Here is a 12,986-nt window from a genome sequence, read left to right as displayed (position 1 = left end):
GCATTTATGTTTCATATACACCTTAAACACACAGCCTGAAGGTCATTTTAGCCAATATTTTTTATAACTTTGTGCATTAAACAAAGTGTGTCTACATTCACACAATTCATTTATTATTCATATACACCTTATACACACAGCCTGAAGGTCATTTAATACAATATTTTTAATAACTTTGTGTATTAAACAAAGTTTGTGTACATTGAGCCATCAAAAAACAAAGCTTTCACTATCTCTCTCTCACTCAAAAAAGTCCGTATTTCGGAATATTCCGTATTTCGGAATATTTGGATATGGGATACTCAACCTGTATATATATAGGGCTACAGTCTCCCCCCTGGTGATTCTAATAGCGTATCTGAATGAATCATTATTGGGTGTCACACTCCGGTCTCCTTGTAGATTAGTACACTATGGGTTTAAAGTAGGGCCAAGGCAGTACTTTATGCGGGTGTACTAACAACGGTACTTCGGTACGGGTTCCCAGTTGATCGTAGGTCAGTACTCGAGGAGGCTTACGAATTCTTTGTGGTCTGGGGGATGGAGGGGTAGGTACTGTATCACGTCTGATTTCCTCTGGAGATCCTCCCCCGAAAGACAGAACCCTATTTGGTTCATCACTCCGTTCGTCGGTTCTGTCATTATCCTCCACTCCCCAATCATCATTATACACCATCGGTTCATTAGACGTACTACTCTCGTCAGAAGGCTCCTCTACATTATCCGTAGGGGCAGGTTCCACCTCTTTATAGTATCTTCCACTATAGTAACCCTCGATCCCTTCCTCCTCCTCCTGATAGACGGGCGCTTTGGAGTGTTTATCAAGATTAACCAGATCAGAATGGGGTGCCCCAGTTTCTGGATCAAGGTCTCTCCATCGGGTGCCTGGCATTATGGGCAACAGATGTTGTTGGTGGTAAGTTAGAGAGGAGCCCTGTCCATCTTCAGGCACCAGTTGATAGACTGGAAGGTTGGAAAGTTGCCTGACTATAGTGTAGGGAGTGGGTTGCCAACGATTAGTGAGTTTCCTTCTTCTAGGTACTCCTAATATACGAATCAGCACTCTATCTCCAGGAAGCAACCAATGCTCTCTCACATGGCTGTCGTATTGAGTTTTATTCTTTTCCCGGATCGTCTCGCATCCTCTTGAGCTAGTCGATGGGCATCCCTCAACTGCTGCCGGAGGCGCTTCACATTTTGAGTGTGAGAGGAAGCCGATGGGTTATTGAACTGGGTCCCTAAACAAACATCAATTGGTAGTCTAGCTTCTCGGCCAAACATGAGAAAATAGGGGGTATACCCCGTCGACCCATTCTTGGTGCAATTATATGCGTTCACCAATGGAGAGATATATTGTTTCCACTGAAGTTCCTGTTTGGGGCTTAATGTGCCTAACATGTTTATTAACGTATGATTAAACAGTTCCGGTTGCGGGTCCCCTTGCGGGTGATAAAGAGAAGTTCGGGATTTTTTGATCCCGCAACAAAGACAGAGTTCTCGAATAAGTTTTCTTTCAAAATCCCGCCCCTGATCGGAGTATATACTTGCGGGCAGCCCTTAATGTTGAAAGAACTTCTCTCACAGGGTCTTGGCAACCATCACCGCTCTCTGATTAGGGGTCACATAGGCCTGTGCATACAGAGTAAAGTGGTCCGTGACCAATAGTATGTTCCTGTCTTTGCCTCCGGGCTCTTCTAAAGATAGAAAATTGATACATATCAAATCCAAGGTTCCAAAGTTCTGGATGTTTACTAAAGGAGCGGCTCTGGTAGGTAAGGTTTTCCATAGTATACAACTCCTACAGGTCCTACAGAACTGCTCAATATCTCGGTTCATACAAGGCCAGAAGAATCGGTCTGAAATCAAACTTTGAGTCTTGTCGTACCCTAAATGGCCATGTCTGTCATGCAATTCTGATAATACTAATTGCCTGTACTTAGCTGGTAATACTATCTGTGACTTGACAATGCCATCAGATCGTCGGCTGTTCCGATGTACCACACCTTGCCGCAGACTCTACCGCTTCAATTGTTTCAGTAATATTTTGGCGTTGACAGACAGATCCTTATCTGCAATCGTAGTAGTCTGACGCTTCTCTAGAATCTGTACGATAGGTGATATATCTACATCAACCCTCTGCTCCCAAGCTATATGTGTTGGTCCGATGATCGCTAACCCATTTACCGCGGATGGATTCAATCGGCGATACATGGGAGGTATAGCTTTTTCAGAGGCTCCAGTTAATTGAATGGTGGCCACTCATATGTTTTGTGACACTGACCTGGTGACATAGCCCTTTTTTATCGTTGCTGTAGGGACTTCTATTCATCCCTCTGGATCTACCTAAACTTCATGGTGAGGCATTCGGGATAAAGCATCGGTGTCCTGATTAACCGACCCAGGTCGATACTTTAGAGTAAAATTATAATTATTTAAAGCAGCAAGCCATTGGTGGCCAGTTGCATCCAGCTTAGTGGTAGTTTGGATGCACGTTAAAGGGTTGTTGTCAGTTTGCACTAAGAACTCTGCCCCATATAGATAATCATGAAACTTCTCAATGACCACCCACTTGAGGGCCAAGAATTCTAATTTATGGGCAGGATACTTCCTCTCACTGCTGGATAGACCCCTACTGTCATAAGTGATAGGTCTTAATTATTGGTCTTGAAGTTGATATAACACTCCAGCCCATTCAAGGAGGCATCAATATGTAATTCATATGGAAGTTCCAGGTTCGCGTAGGCCAGCACTGGGGAGTTGGTTAACCTTTCCTTCAACTTTTCAAAAGCATCCTCACAATGCTCATCCCACCTACTTCCAAAAGGCTCGTTAGGTTTGAAATAAACTCGGTCATCATTTTGCCTCCCTCTGGATAATTTTCCTTTGTGCGGATAACCGCGTGTTAATTCAGTTAGCGAGCATGCCATTTGGGCAATCGTAGTAGTCTGACGCTTCTCTAGAATCTGTACGATAGGTGATATATCTACATCAACCCTCTGTTACCAAGCTATATGTGTTGGTCCGATGATCGCTAACCCATTTACCGCGGATGGATTCAATCGGCGATACATGGGAGGTATAGCTTTTTCAGCGGTACAAATTTTTTATAGTAGCCACAAAGCCCTAAGAACGATCTCAAATCTATAAGATTATTGGGCCGGGGCCACTTCTTCACCGTATCAACCTTTTCCGGATCGGTAGCGACCCCTTGTCGACTCACTATATGTCCGAGATATTTTACAGAAAAATGGCAGAACTTACACTTTTCCACATACAGTTTTAGCCCCCATGCTTGCAAGCAATCCAACACTTTAAGCAAGTGTTCATTATGTTCTGTAAGGGTCCTTCCAAACACTATGATGTTGTCCAAATAAACCAATACCTCACGATAACACATGTCCCCCACGGTTTGCTCTATTGTCCTCTGGAATGTCGCCGGGGCTCCAGTTATGCCTTGGGGCATCTTCAGAAATGTTAAAAACCCTATAGGGCAAATGAAAGCCGTCTTGGACCTGTCGGCTTCGCTCATTGGGATCTGGTAGTATCCACATCTTAGGTCCAACACAGAAAACCACCTACTTCCCTGCAGACAATCTAAGGCTTTATCTACCTTGGGAACCATGTATTGGTCCGGGACCATTCTACTATTCAACGTGCGGTAGTCAATACAGAGCTTAATTTCTCAATTTTTCTTACGAGCCATGACTATGGGTGATGCATACTGGCTTTCCGAGTCGGCTATTACATTATTTTGCAGCAGGCCTCTCAGATGACTCCTGACATCATCAAAGTTAGCCGGCACAAGCCTCTTCGATCATTTCCTGAATGGGGTATCATCAGTTATTTAATATGATGCTCCACCCCTACGGCCAAACCCAAGTCCCACTCGCTCTTAGAGAAAACAGCCTTCCTTCTCCTCAGTTGTTCCATCAGAAGTAATTTACCCTCTTCATCGATATCACTGCCATTGAAAGAGGAATCTAGGTTCAACTTCGGGAATAAAAAAGGCAGCCCCGCCTGAGTATGTCCTTCTACTTTCAGACACCGCCCATTTCCCTCCATGACCCCTCTTCCCAGGATATCCTTTCTTCCGGGACTCTGTTTCTCACACCACCGCATAAGATTCCGGTACATGTTGGTATTCGTACCCACGATGACAAGTAGGTTTCCATTATCCCCGGGAGAATCAGGACATAGAAGGGCTATTAACGGTACAGTCTCATTGGGGGAGCTCAGACCTGGTTCAAACATAAGGTAAGGAAAGAGAATGGCTGCGCAATGTGTTAGAGCAAATTAATACTAATTAGGAGCTGACGTGTAAAAATTCAAAAGGTTTTATTGTTTAGATAACATCAAGTTTAACACATAGAAAGAATAAAAGTAATATAATAAAACCAAAGTTAGAAGCAAGACACCTTGAACTTGTAAATATATATACTGGAGATGATACCCTCCGATTTTGGTGAGGAAACAGATCCAATTAAATAGCCATATGGAGATCCACAATCAGGTAAGCAGCTGATCCACAAGTGTCTATTAGTGATTGCTGTGGTGAGGATCTAAGTGCGGCAATGCAAGAAACTGTGGGAAAGAATAAGTACCTCTCCGTGGGCTGGTCCCGACCGAGCATCCTCGGTCGTAGGTTCCTGCAGTGCCCAGTACTTGACAATACAGCAGATGAGGGGACGTACTTATCCCTGGGTTGGTGATGCAGTTTATCAGCGGTGTGCTGGCAGGGGTCACCGACAGCGATTGGAAAGGCCGGGACGGGAGCCGAGGTATCTCAATGGCTCAACCTGATGGTAGAAGTCACCGTCGGCAGATGGAGTAGCCGGGACGGGAATCAGAGTCTGACTGGCTCAGCATGCAGGTAGAAATCACCGGCTGTAAACGGAGATGCCGGGGCGGGAGCCGAAGTGTCACGGGCTCAAACAGCAGCTTGCTACCTGTATGGTAGGTGAGGTCAAGGTGTGTAAACAGGCGGGGTCCTAACGTGTTTAGTCGCAGACCATGTGACTTTATCAAAGGTGTATACACCTTTGATAAAGTCACATGGTCTGTGACGAAACGCGTTAGGACCCCGCCTGTTTACACACCTTGACCTCACCTACCATACAGGTAGCAAGCTGCTGTTTGAGCCCGTGACACTTTGGCTCCCGCCCCGGCTTCTCCGTTTACAGCCGGTGATTTCTACCTGCATGCTGAGCCAGTCAGACTCTGATTCCCGTCCCGGCTACTCCATCTGCCGACGGTGACTTCTACCATCAGGTTGAGCCATTGAGATACCTCGGCTCCCGTCCCGGCCTTTCCAATCGCTGCCGGTGACCCCTGCCAGCACGCTGCTGATAATCTGCATCACCAACCCAGGGATAAGTACGTCCCCTCTTCTGCTGTATTGTCAAGCACTGGGCACTGCAGGAACCTACGACCGAGGACGCTCGGTCGGGACCAGCCCATGGAGAGGTACTTATTCTTTCCCACAGCAGTTTCTTGCATTGCCGCACTTAGATCCTCACCACGGCAATCACTAATAGACACTTGTGGATCAGCTGCTTACCTGATTGTGGATCTCCATATGGCTATTTAATTGGATCTGTTTCCTCACCAAAATCGGAGGGTATCATCTCCAGTATATATATTTACAAGTTCAAGGTGTCTTGCTTCTAACTTTGGTTTTATTATATTACTTTTATTCTTTCTATGTGTTAAACTTGATGTTATCTAAACAATAAAACCTTTTGAATTTTTACACGTCAGCTCCTAATTAGTATTAATTTGCTCTAACACATTGCGCAGCCATTCTCTTTCCTTACCTTATTCATTTCATATTGAACACGCACACAGTGTTCTGTGGCAGCGCACGTGGCAGAGCAATTTTAATTACATTAACAATATTTCTCGGCACCGTTATCTAAGGCGCTTTTTGGCAATTTTTTGTTTTTGCTTCCTGGTTCAAACATAATCTGAGTAATAATGTACCCTAAATAGGGATACAGTTGTTCACTCAGACTCCATATAGTAAATCCCGTGAGAGGTTGAATGGGTATATCCGAAATATGAGTATGATACCAAGACTCAAATATGATAGAAACTTGAGAACTGCTGTCCATTAACACTGTGCATTCATGTCCATTAATAAGGGCTCTGATTAAAGGTGCCTTGCCTAGTAAACTATCAGGGATAGTATGAGACCATTGGGCATTCCCCATTGCTTGGACCTTTATAATCAGGGAGCCTGTGAGGGGTCCACAGGACTCCCGTTGGAGTTCTCCCCCATGAATACTCTCCTTGGAAGAGTGGCATTACTTCCCCGTTGCTCATTTCCAGTCATGGGGCATTCAAAGGAACGGTGCCCTACCTGTCCACTGCTGTAACACTCAAAAGGGGCACGATTGTCGTTCCTCTGGTTCATACCACGTCCTGATCCAAATGGTCAATTAAAGCTAGGGTTTTGATGAGTCTGTAGAGCAATGAGTTGATCAATCTTCTTATTTTGTTCCTCAAGTAATTTCAACAATCGTTCGTCCAGGGCAGGAGGACATGGAGAAGGCAGCACCACTTTGACTTTCCTTACACATTTCTCCCAGTTTTCAATCTGCGCTTCTTCCAGTTTGACTACTTTAGCCAACTCATTTAAGGTTGGAGCATGTGCCGTGGTCCTGGTGCACCGTAAGCACTGAGCCACTGGACTGTTGGTGAGGGCCCCTTTCAGCACCTGTCTTAATCATCTTTCATCCACTACTTCTTTATCTAGACCTCCTTTGTCCACTATCTTATAGATCCTTCGGTCCACTTGATAAATAAAATGAGTCAAAGTTTCCCCATGGTCCTAGTACATGCTGTTCAATCGGGCAAGTAGATCCCCCACATCTTTCAATGTTCCAAAAGAGAAGTCTAGCACTTCAAGATAATCTTTCAAGGTAGCAGTGGGATTACTCTGTTGGATTGCCTGGATCACTCCCATGGCTGGCCCTCATAGGCTCTCAACTACCCATTGTCATCTGATGTACTCCGGACACTGACACTCCTCGGAGTGTTGAATGGCAGCTTCCCTCCACAAGTCGTAGGTTTCTTCTCCTGCTGGAACAGGAGTGATTCCTGAAAATATTCTCAACCTACGATATCCCCCTTCATAATTCCACCTTTCTAGATGACTAACTACTTTGTCAACCACTTAGTCTACAGGGGTTTCAGTGGATGCAGTTTGTAGGTGGATCAGTACCCATGCGAATCCCAATTGTATGTAGGCAACCTCCATAAAAGGGGTTCCCCAGTTCCCAGGTCTCCAGGGTCTCCCCCTTGGGCCGCCTCTTCCTCTCCATCTCTACTCTCTTCAGGCCACACTATCTGCACTTTCCTACCCATTGTCCCTTCCAGTAACATCATGCTGGGGATGAGAGTTCGATCCAATGTATTTTTATTGTTAAATCCCCATCAGGTCCTTTCCATTGGTCAACAATGCAGGGTAGGTGTATGTCGCATAGGGATCCAACAAGTTTCAGCACCCCTTCATCCTTCACCACCGCCATGTTCCCTACTAACCCAAAACTACAATTGGGATCTACCCCTTTCTCTTTGCACCACCAACCAATATAGGTTTCCATGGCAGGCTCCATTCTGATAAAAGTTACCTATGCAGTATGGTAAACAGGAGACAACCGTATAACAGGATCTTAGCAGTGCCTCCAAATGTAGACCGATTTTAACTGGGGCCTACATAAATTTGATATTCAGTGGGTAAGCCTCCCCCTAGAAGAGTGTCAAGTGGCATAGGGGTCTAATAATAAGTGTGTTTGTTTCTTTCAGTTAGGTGTTAGTGGGATTTCTTGGAGGTTTACCTGGTATATGGTTTTCTTTCTTGTCCGCAGGTCTCGAATAGCCTCCTCCACCAAGACGAGTATGAATAAGGTAAATGAAATGTATTTGGTTTGTACACCCTAAGGGCGGGATTCAATTCTTTTCACCCCTTTCCACACCTGTTCTGTTTCTGCCCTCAGGGGCGTGGTATCATTATTCAGCTCACTACCCCTGAAGTAGCAAGGCACCCAACCCTTTACACAGCTAAACCTGATTACTATGGGCGCAATATGCGCGATAATGGAGATCATTTTAGAAAGGAAATTGGGTGTGATATATCATTTGAATCCCACCCTAAGAATTGAATATATAACAGTCTATACAATGGGTACACACGCATATACAGGACAAAAAAGCAATTAAACTAGTTACCACAATGGGCAGTTTTTCAAGGGCCTATTATAATAGGCCCTTGAAAAAACTGCCCATTGGGGTAACTAGTTTAATTGCTTTTTTTCCTAGGTTGAAGCTACCAAAGCGATTTTATATTTTTTTTGTATTGCATGCGAATGTTATTGTATACAATAACAGGGGTCATTCCGAGTTGATTGTAGCTGTGCTAAGTTTAGCACAGCTACGATCCTTAACTCAGACATGCGGGGGGACGCCGAGCACTGGGCTAGCCCACCCCGCATGTTAGTGCCGGCACCCCCGCACAAATACAAAAGCATCGCACAGCGGCGATGCCTTTGTATTTGAGGAGTAACTCCCGGCCAGCGCAGCTCCTGCGGCTGGCCGGGAGTTACTCATCACTTCCGCTGGCTGCAGCGGCTACATGACATGTTATGCAGCCGCCGCGGCACGCCCCCCGAACGGTCCGGCCACGCCTGCATTGGCCGGACCGCTCCCCCTAAATGGCGGCTAAACGTCGCCGTTCAGCCCCATCCTGCATAGCGTCTGCCTCTGTCTCAGAGGCGATCGCTAAGCAACGATGACTGCCATGCGCCGGTGCACTGCTGCACCGGTGCATGCGCAGTTCCGACCCGATCAAACGGCTGCAAAGAAGTGCAGCGTGCGATCGGATTGGAATGAACCCCAACATTCGCATTCAATACAAAAAAATATATAAAATTGCTTTGGTACCTTCAACCTAGTATTATGACATAGAAACCCGGATTTTTACTGTTACTGGGTATATTGAAGATTAGTCTGTCAAATAAGTTGGGGCGACTTCCTTGTTACCATCCTGGAATAATCACCGTTCTTAAGGTGTCTCTGGGAATGGGATACAAGTGTCTCTGGGCATGGGATACAGGGACAGATTGGCCCGTATAGGGGCTTGGAGTAAAGTTGTGGTACTACATGGGCCTTTGCTGGAGGAATGAGAATCCAAATTCACAAAGGTCCTTTCTCCATCAGGGGTTGTTTCCCTAATCATAATCGGTAGAGCATAAAGGGGCTGCAGCAAAATAACGACTTAGTGCACAACGACTTGGACGACTCTGGATTAGGTAGGGTTCCCAGGTGAGTATATATTCCCAAGGGAGAGTAATTGATAGGGAAGGGTTACTCAGCATATATCTCCAGTCCTGCAGAGGTTAATAAACAAGTACAGTGCATACAGTACATACCGTGGACAAGGGTACAAATGTTTTATAATGTAGTAAAGGTGATCACCGTTTGCCTTGAGGAACTATTAGTAATAGGGACCCTGGTGTGATAGGCACTGACACCGACTCTGCTGAAGTCCCTTTTTTCCGAGTTACTGTAAATCAAGGAGCCAGTCCGATAATCAGTTCCTCAGTTCCCTTATGCCAGCAACGGAGTATTATTGAACAATAGCCCTTTAGAGGATCGGAGGCGTATAACGGGAGTCAGAGTAGCTACAGCACCATCCAGGGATGGTTACTTGGACTCTTTTATCAGGAGGACCCCTATTATTTCTCTATTTGTTCTCACTCCCCCTGCTCTTGGCTACAGGTAGTTAAATTGGATGGTCTGTCGCTGCCAGTGGATGTTTAACGGGACAATTGGCAGGACGTTCAGTCAATGGGGGTCATTCTGAGTTGTTCGCTCGCTAGCAGATTTTAGCAGCATTGCACACGCTAGGCCGCCGCCCTCTGGGAGTGTATTTTAGCTTAGCAGAATTACGAACGAAGGATTAGCAGAATTGCGAATAGAAAATTCTTAGCAGTTTCTGAGTAGCTCGAGACTTACTCCTACACTGCGATCAGCTCAGGCCATTTAGTTCCTGGTTTGACATCACAAACACGCCCTGCCACTCCCCCGTTTCTCCAGACACTCCCACATTTTATCCTGGCATGCCTGCGTTTTTCCGGACACCCCCAGAATACGGCCAGTTACCGCCCAGAAACACCCACTTCCTGTCAATCACACTCCGATCACTTCAACGATGGAAATTCTTCGGTCGGACGTGAGTAAATCTACTAAGTTTTGTGCTAAAATACTTAGCGCATGCGCACTGCGTACCATGCGCACTTTCGCCTTAATCGCTCCTTTGCGAAAATCAGCAACGAGCGAACTGTGAGAGGTGCGGTGCGTGTGGTGGTGCCTGCTGCCGTGCAGGTGTAGACGCGGTACTCACCAGGCGCCGCTCTCTCTCACCTTCAGGTACCGGATCCTTCAACGGACCTGGAATTCTTCAGTCGGATCCGGACACGGCGATTCCCTCTCGGAGCTTACCGACGACCTAGCTGAGGAGAGAAGGGTTTACATTAAAGGGGGTATCGACCCTTCTTCCGCTGGAACAGGGGATACCCCAGGGGTGGCTGCGATCTTCACCGGCTGGGTGAATGGTCATCACCGGCACAAAGCCTCAGCTACCCAGCTTTCACACACTCGCGCTTTCGCACGTAGTGTGATGAAAGGGATTCTCACGTCCGTGAGCAATCCTAACTCCGGCGCTCGGGGACAAACAAGGGACAGACGTACACGGATGCTACTCACCGTCACAAGTCTTGCACTCCGATCTTCTCCACTTACAGGTCCCTGTAAGGAGGCAAAGAGAAACAGCCGTGCAGGGCCTAACTCTGACCTAGTGTCACACCCTATACTATCTACAACAGCGGAGCCCTCAAACTAGCTCTGTGGGTGTGGTGCAACACAACTATGCACAACTTACACAACACATACACTTTGCCCTGCACGATAACATATATCACACTATCGGAGTTACAACATAAAACGGTGCTGTCCCTTTATCTACCCGACCCAGAACACCCAGTAGTGGGGACCGCACAGCTCACCCACCTACCGTACTCTCAGGGTGGCCTGAGCCTAGCGCCCAGTACCACCTTTACTCACCTCAGGGAAACACTGCTTCGCTGGGCCTAGCGCCCCCTAACTGCCCACAGGCCGGAGGCCTGACTTTGCCCACGGGCCTAGCGCCCGCCTACTTGCCGCCCGTTGGGTGACCTGGGCCTTGTGCCCAGGGTCACCTTATCGTATCCCTGATTTGGCCACAAATACCCTAGGGCCTAACGCCCTCTATTAGCCACAGGCCTAGTGCCTAGATTGTTCCCCGGGCCTAGTGCCCGCCTAACTGGTGCCGCATGAGTGGGGTGGCTTGGGCCTAATGCCCAAACCACCTCATCAAATATTGGGGGCCCAAACTCCTAACTGCGCCCAGGCCTAGCGCCTGAATTGTGTCCTCGGGCCTAATGCCCGTCCCTGGTGGTCGAGGGAGGAAAAGGGGAGGGGGAGGATAGCCTCACTGAGGCCTTACCTAACCTGGGGGCCTCCACCGTCTTCTGCCGCTGACCCGTCCTGGCCAGCGGCGCCTCCGTCTTTTCCCTGCGTCCAGCCGCCGCTGGACATCTTCTTTCTGCAGGCCGACGTCTTCTGGCCTCTTCCGCGGCCTCAGGACCTCCTCTCCCCGCGGTCGTCGTCTTCTCCTCGGCGCCGGATCCTCTTCTGCGCTCCGGCCGTGTCTTCTCTTCTTCCACGCGATCCTCTTCTTCTTCCTCCTGCGCGCGGGCTCCTCCTCTTCGCCGCTCTTCGGCGCGGCCTCCTGTCCGAACGGCTCCCGCCCGGCGTCTGACGGCGCTGATTGGCTCGCCGCGTCTCTTCCTGATTGGCCGCCGCTCCGGGAGCCGCGATTGGCTCCCGGAGGGCGCCAACATTCAAACCCTCCAGCCTGGGGTCCGGTGCAGGGAAAAGGGTAATCCCTGCACCGGACACCCGCCGCCGCCGCCACGCACCCAGCGCTGGGGACAGACAAGCTGCCCCAGCGCTGTCCCCAACTAGGGACAACACAGATGTGCCCACAGGGCACATCCTTACAGAACAACTCGGTATCACCCCCAATACCCCCTCTTTCCCATCTTCACCTACTACCTCAGGGGATACCGCTACCACTGGAGCCGCCTTCAACCAGCGAGATGGAGAATGGACGTCCCATCATATAACAGGATAGTGCTGGCGCTGCAGAAGCTCAGTCAGTAGATCGGTAACGACTCATCTGGTGACGCGTTCCTGCCTCTTGGTTCCTGCGCTCCAGCCTCTTCTTCACAGCCGGCTAATGGGGGGATGGGGTCGCAGCTTGGCTACACGGGAGTCCCCGTCTCTCTCCGGCAGAAGCACTCAGGATCTCCCCCTCTATAGCGGTAGCTCCGGTTTTGCCTCCTCACTATCACCCACCGCTCCGCTCACCACGGCCGCTCCTCTCCTCCTCTCTCCATTGCCGGACACCCCCTCGCCAACCGTCGCTCCCCCCTTCTCACTCGGATTGCGAGCCAGCACTAGAAGCTTCTGCTGAGGCTCACGCTCCCCTGCCATGTATATCCCCAGGGCACGGAACATAAATATACATATACCATGCAAGACATATACACATTATAGCTACATGCAATACATAAACATCTTATAGCTACTAACCAATGGCAACTATTCTTAGCCCGTATATATATAGAGGGATACACAAGCATACGGCATTAATAAACACTGTTATGCTTGCGATAACTGGCGGAAATGGATCACATGCATAATGCAATGCATCATGCATACCACCCTGTGCTTTAGATGCATAATGTTTGAGGATATAGGGATAGGGCTCAGTACGAACACTCCCTGCTTACTCCCCAAATCCTTTTCTACATTTCAAATTGGCACTTTAATTTATGGCTGTCACATTCCTCATGCAGTGTATAATATAGCCACATTCGCAACCC

General features: G+C 48.1%; 1 long non-coding RNA gene across 1 annotated transcript in view; it reads right to left on the bottom strand.

Annotated features, from left to right (window-relative positions):
• Positions 1–12,509, bottom strand: part of LOC134935551 (uncharacterized) — a 30,961-nt gene extending 18,452 nt beyond the window's left edge. Inside the window, exon 1 of the long non-coding RNA XR_010180241.1 lies at positions 12,154–12,509. This is a non-coding gene — a long non-coding RNA (uncharacterized LOC134935551). The remainder of the gene's footprint in view (positions 1–12,153) is intronic.
• Between the last annotated feature and the right edge of the window lie 477 nt (positions 12,510–12,986).

The sequence above is a fragment of the Pseudophryne corroboree genome, chromosome 6, assembly GCF_028390025.1.
Source record: "Pseudophryne corroboree isolate aPseCor3 chromosome 6, aPseCor3.hap2, whole genome shotgun sequence".
Classification (NCBI taxonomy): Eukaryota; Metazoa; Chordata; class Amphibia; order Anura; family Myobatrachidae; genus Pseudophryne; species Pseudophryne corroboree.
Note: the sequence above shows the minus strand (reverse complement) of the source record. Positions and strands in the feature narration are given on the sequence as shown.